Here is a 6,268-nt window from a genome sequence, read left to right on the forward strand (position 1 = left end):
TTTAGCGTCCCAGCCTCCACTGCACTCCGCGGCAATGAATTCCACAGGCCCACCACTCTCTGGCTGAAGAAATGTCTCCGCATTTCTGTTCTGAATTTACCACCTCTAATTTTAAAGCTGTGCCCACGGGTCCTAGTCTCCCTGCCTAACAGAAACAATTTCTTAGCTTTCTTAGCCATGTATTATCTTGTAAGTTTCTATTAGATCTCCCCTTAACCTTCTAAACTTCAATGAGTACAATCCCAGGATCCTCAGCCGTTCCTCATATGTTAGACCTACCATTCCAGGGATCATCCATGTGAATTTCCGCTGGACACGCTCCAGTGCCAGTATGTCCCTCCTGAGGTGTGGGGCCCAAAACTGGACACAGTACTCCAAATGGGGCCTAACCAGAGCTTTATAAAGTGTCAGTAGCACAACGGTGCTTTTATATTCCAACCCTCTTGAGATAAATGACAACATTGCATTAGCTTTCTTAATCATGGATTCAACCTGCATGTTTACCTTTAGAGAATCCTCGACTAGCACTCCCAGATCCCTTTGTACTTTGGCTTTATGAATTTTCTCACCGTTTACAAAGTAGTCCATGCTTGTATTCTTTTTTCCAAAGTGCAAGACCTTGCATTTGCTCACATTGAAAGTCATCAGCCATTTCCTGGACCACTCTCCCAAACTGTCTAGATCTTTCTGCAGCCTCCCCACTTCCTCAGTACTACCTGCCTGTCCACCTAACTTCCTATCGTCGGCAAACTTTGCTAGAATGCCCCCAGTCCCTTCATCCAGATCATTAATATATAACATGAACAACTGCGGCCCTAACACTGAACCCTGTGGGACACCACTGGTCACTGGCTGCCATTCCAAAAAAGAACCTCTTATCCCAACTCTCTGCCTTATGACTGACAGCCAATCCTCAATCCATGCCAGTAGCTCACCTCGAACACCATGGGCCCTCACCTTACTCAGCAGCCTCCCGTGTGGCACCTTATCAAAGGCCTTTTGGAAGTCTAGATAGACCACATCCATTGGGTTTCCCTGGTCTAACCTACTTGTCACCTCTTCAAAGAATTCTAACAGGTTTGTCAGGCACGACCTCCCCTTACTAAATCCATGTTGACTTGTTCTAATCCGACTCTGCTCTTCCAAGAATTTAGAAACCTCATCCTTAACGATGGATTCTATCCAAGAATTGCAAGAATTTTACCAATGACCGAGGTTAGGCTAATTGGCCTATAATTTTCCATCTTTTGTCTTGATCCTTTCTTGAACAAGGGGGTTACAACAGCAGTCTTCCAATCATCCGGGACTTTCCCTGACTCCAGTGACTTTTGAAAGATCTCAACCAATGCCTCCGCTATTTCCTCAGCCACCTCCCTCAGAACTCTAGGATGTAGCCCATCGGGGCCAGGAGATTTGTCAATTTTAAGACCTTTTAGCTTTTCTAGCACTATCTCTTTTGTAATGGCAACCATACTCAACTCAGCCCCCTGACTCCCCTTAATTGTTGGGATATTACTCATGTCTTCCACTGTGAAGACTGGCACAAAGTACTTATTAAGTTCTCCAGCTATTTCCTTATCTCCCATCACTAGCCTTCCAGCATCAATTTGAAATGGCCCAATGTCTACTTTTGCCTGTCATTTGTTTCTTATGTATTGAAAGAAACTTTCTAATATTACTGGCTAGCCTACCTTCATATTTGATCCTCTCCTTCCTTATTTCTCTCTTTGTTATCTTCTGTTTGTTTTTGTAGCCTTCCCAATCTTCTGATTGCCCAGTGCTCTTGGCCACTTTATAGGATCTCTCTTTTTCTTTGATACATTTTCTGCCTTCCTTTGTCAGCCATGGCTGTCTAATCCCTTCCCGGATAATCTTTCTTTTCTTGGGGATGAACCTCTGTACCGTGTCCTCAATTATACCCACAAACTCCTGCCATTTTTGCTCTACTGTCTTCCCCGCTAGGCTCTGCTTTCAGTCGATTTTCGTCAGTTCCTCTCTCATGCCCTCATAATTACCTTTATTTAACTGTAACATCATTACATCCAATTTTGCCTTCTCTCTTTCAAACTGCAGACTGAACTCAACCATATTATGATCGCTGCTTCCTAAGTGTTCCCTTACTTTAAGATTTTTTATAAAGTCTGGTTCATTCCATAGCACTAGGTTCAAAATAGCCTGCTCCCTTGTGGGCTCCATGACAAGCTGTTCCAAAAAACCATCCTGTAAGCATTCCAAGAATTGCCTTTCTTTGGATCCACTGGCAACATTATTTACCCAGTCCACCTGCATATTGAAGTCCCCCATGATCATCATGACCTTGCCTTTCTGACATGCCTTTTCTATTTCCCGGTACATGTTGTGCCCCTGGTCCTGACCACTGTTAGGAGGTCTGTACATAACTCCCATTATGGTTTTTTTGCCTTTGTGGTTCCTCAATTCCACCCACACAGACTCCACATCATCCGACCCTACGTCATTCAGTGCCATAGATTTAATTTTGTTCTTAACTAACAAGGCCACCCCACCCCATCTACCCACCTCCCTGTCTTTTCGATAAATTGTAAATCCTTGGATGTTTAACTGCCAGTCCTGAACCCCCTGCAACCATGTCTCTGTGATGCCTACCACATCATAATCATTCGCGATGATCTGTGCCGTTAGTTCATCTACTTTGTTACAAATGCTACGAGCATTCAGGTAAAGTACCTTAATGCTAACATTCTTATCATTAGAGATATTGGAAGTCATAAGATGTCCTAAGTTATCCTTCCTTTTTGTTGCATTCCTAAACTGCCTCAAGGTTAAATCCACCTGCATACATGCTATCCTCCTGCTTATCTTTCCATTTAACTCCATACTCCCTGTCGCTTTCACTTTCCCTTCCCCCCAACTCAGAAGTTTAAAGTCAGAAGTTTAAAGACCACCTTATTTATCCTCTTCGCTAGAACATTGGTACCTGATCGGTTCAGGTGGAGACTGTCCCAACGGTACAGATCTCCCCGGTTCCAAAACTGATGCCAATGCCCCATGAAATGGAATCCCTCTTTCCCACACCAATCCCTTAGCCACATGTTTACTTCCCTAATTTTCTTATCCCTGTGCCAATTGGCATGTGGCTCAGGCAGTAATCTGGAGATTATGACCCTTGAGGACCTGTACTTCAATTTCCTTCCTAGTGCTTGATAATCCCCAAACAGGTCCTCCACCCTAGCTTTGCCTATGTTGTTAGTCCCAACGTGGACCACAATAACTGGATCCTCCCCCTCCCACTCCAATATCCTTTCAAGCCGGTCAGAGATGTCTCGCACCCTGGCACCGGGCAGGCAACACACCATGCAAGACTCCCGATCCGGCTTGCAAAGGATACTATCTGTCCCCTTAATTATAGAATCCCCTATAACAACTACTTGTCTATTAACTCCCCCGTCTTGAATGGCCTTCTGCACCATGGTGCCTTGGTCAGTTGGCTCATCCTGTCCAGAGCCCTTTTCCTCATCCGAACAGGGAGCAAGAATCTCATACCTGTTGGACAAGGTCAAGGGCTGAGGCTCCTGCACTCCTGAACTCAAGATCCCCCTGCCTGCCTCACTTACAGTCACACTCTGATGTCCCTGAATGTGAATTACTTAATCTCCCAGGTGTGACTGCCTCCTGAAACAAAGCATCCTGGTAACTCTCCCCCTCCCGGATGTGCCGCAGCGTTTGAAGCTCAGATTCCAGATCATCAACTCTGAGCCGGAGTTCTTCCAGCTGCAGATGTGGTCACTGCCATTCACAATGGGATCAGCCAGTTCCCACATCATACAGCTACAGCACATCACCTGCCCAGCCATCTTTGCTTAGTTAATTACTTTATTACTTTGTATAGGTTTGAGTTAAAATATTTTCTGATACGTCTCTGCTGTAGTCTTTTTCTAAAAACCAATTAATAGATAAACCATAAAAAGTAAATTTTTAACCATTCATCGATAAAGAAATAGAAAATCCTTACCTTAACAAACCAGAGTCCTATTTTTGGTTAGAGGAGGAGGGGGGTAGGAGGGCAGTGGGGAGGGAGGGGAGGTGGGAGACACAACACGTGTAGTGTCTCAGGTTCAGCCACTGCCCAGATATATTACCGGCAGTCCCCTGGTGATCGCTCCCACTCTTCCTACTTATTAACTAGGTTAGAGGAGGAGGGCTGGTGGGAGACACTACAGTTGTAGAGTCTCTGGTTTAGCTGCCTTGCTGATATATATGGTCACTGCTTTCCTTTCCGGCTACCCCTCTGGTCCCCGTCACTTCCTCCGTTACTCCTGCTCCTTCTGTGAAAGAGAAAAACACCGCTGTCCGCTACCGGTAAAGTAATTTGAATAAAAACTGCCTTATCTTATCTGCAGTCTTCCGAGTTCGTCCTACCTCCACTGCTGCTCGCACTTAAAATGTATTATTTTTCAATTTTCTTTCTCACTTTGCATTTCTTTCAGGAGGTGATAAGACCCAGGAAGAGAATGAGGAAGTGCAGGCCTTCCTCATTCTATTGTTATGGATCCATTTTCCTTCCCTGTCTGCTCTGCCAAGCAAGCTACTGAAGATGATTGACTTATATTTTCTCAAGTCCAACTCCACTGTCCTTTGAAGCTGAATGTTCTGCAGTAAACTTTCACGTCCCAATTAACATGCAAGTACAAATTATTTACAAAATTCATTTTTTTGATGCAGGCTCTATTGTCCAGTTTCACTACCTTTGGATGAATGGTAATTTCAGTAAAACTAGTTTAGTGTATTTTGTATGGATTCCCTGGACTTGCCTCACAGAAACTATTTGAGGTCAGTACTTGTCCTTTTTGCAATTCACTTAAGTCCACGAAGGTCCCAAGTATTAAATTCAGCTGATAGATGTTGATTATCAATAGTCCAGGCTTATCATTATCAGAACAACAGAAATTACATCATTAAAGTCTTATTCTCACTAATATAGATATAAAGGTAAGTGATTGCACTGTTTAAAACCATTTTTCATGCAACAAAATGTAAAATGACATTGCCACTTTGATAAGTAAAACTCATTGGCAAGAATGAGAGAATTCTGTCCAGGCAAAAAGTATATGCAGAATTTTTGAGACATTTTGCCAATCTCCTCCCAATTCTGTAATTCCTAGAAATATAATGTAATTTCTGGTAGATTTAAGAACTTTCATGAAAATTCCTTAGTCAAGGGCCCCATATTTATGAGGAAGTGACAGAAGGAATGGTGAGAAATATGCCTGGTGTTCCATAAATCCTCCCATATTAATGACAGGATCTCATTGCCATTTTGTTAATCCAGTACAAGGGCTTGTCCCTTGTACTTTTCTTCTCTATGTTCATTGGTTGAACTAATAGCACCTTGTCTGCAGATTTGGAATGAAAAACAACAATAGCTGGACCTTTGGGATGGTCTAGGAGAAAGTGAGGACTGCAGATGCTGGAGACCAGAGTTGAAAAATGTGGTGCTGGAAAAACACCACTCCGGATCCTCTGCTCTCTCCGCTCCCTCCAGTAACAAACTTCCCTCCGGATCCTCCGCTCCCAGGACAACCAGTACCTGCAACAAATCCGAAGCCTCCAGCAACAGACCTCCCTCCGGATCCTCTGCTCCATCGCCAGACCCTGACCACACAACACCTGGAGGAAGAGCACCTCATCTTCTGCTTCGGAACCCTCCAACCACACGAGATGAATGCAGATTTCTCCAGCTTCCTCATTTCCCCTCCCCCCAGCTTATCTCAGTCCCAACTCCTGGATTCAGCACCGCCCTCTTGACCTGCAATCTTCTTCCCAACCTCTCCACCCCCAACCCCTCTCCAGCCTATCACCCTCACCCTCACCCTCACCTCCTTCCACCTATTGTATTCCCAGCAGCCCTCCCCCAAATTCCCTCCCCCCTACCCTTTATCTCAGTCCGCTTGGCACACCAGCCTCATTCCTGAAGAAGGGCTTATGCCCGAAACGACGATTCTCCTGCTCCTCGGATGCTGCTTTGGGATGGTCTCCAATAATTGGAAAGTAGGATAGAACATCAGGGCTGAAAGGATTGAGGCTGGCAATCAAACAGTGTATTGTAGAGCTAAAGAAGAATAAATGCATTTAGAAAATTCACCACACAGATCCTCATCCTGAAAAGCAATTCTTCAGAATTGTGCTCCCTCACTCTAATTTTTGTACTTTTCTCCTGCTGTACAATTTCATAAAATTGGATTGACTCAATTCGTATGGATCATTTGTACAGTTTGTGAAGAACTTCTTT

The sequence above is a fragment of the Chiloscyllium punctatum genome, chromosome 2 (genome assembly GCF_047496795.1).
Source record: "Chiloscyllium punctatum isolate Juve2018m chromosome 2, sChiPun1.3, whole genome shotgun sequence".
NCBI lineage: Eukaryota > Metazoa > Chordata > Chondrichthyes > Orectolobiformes > Hemiscylliidae > Chiloscyllium > Chiloscyllium punctatum.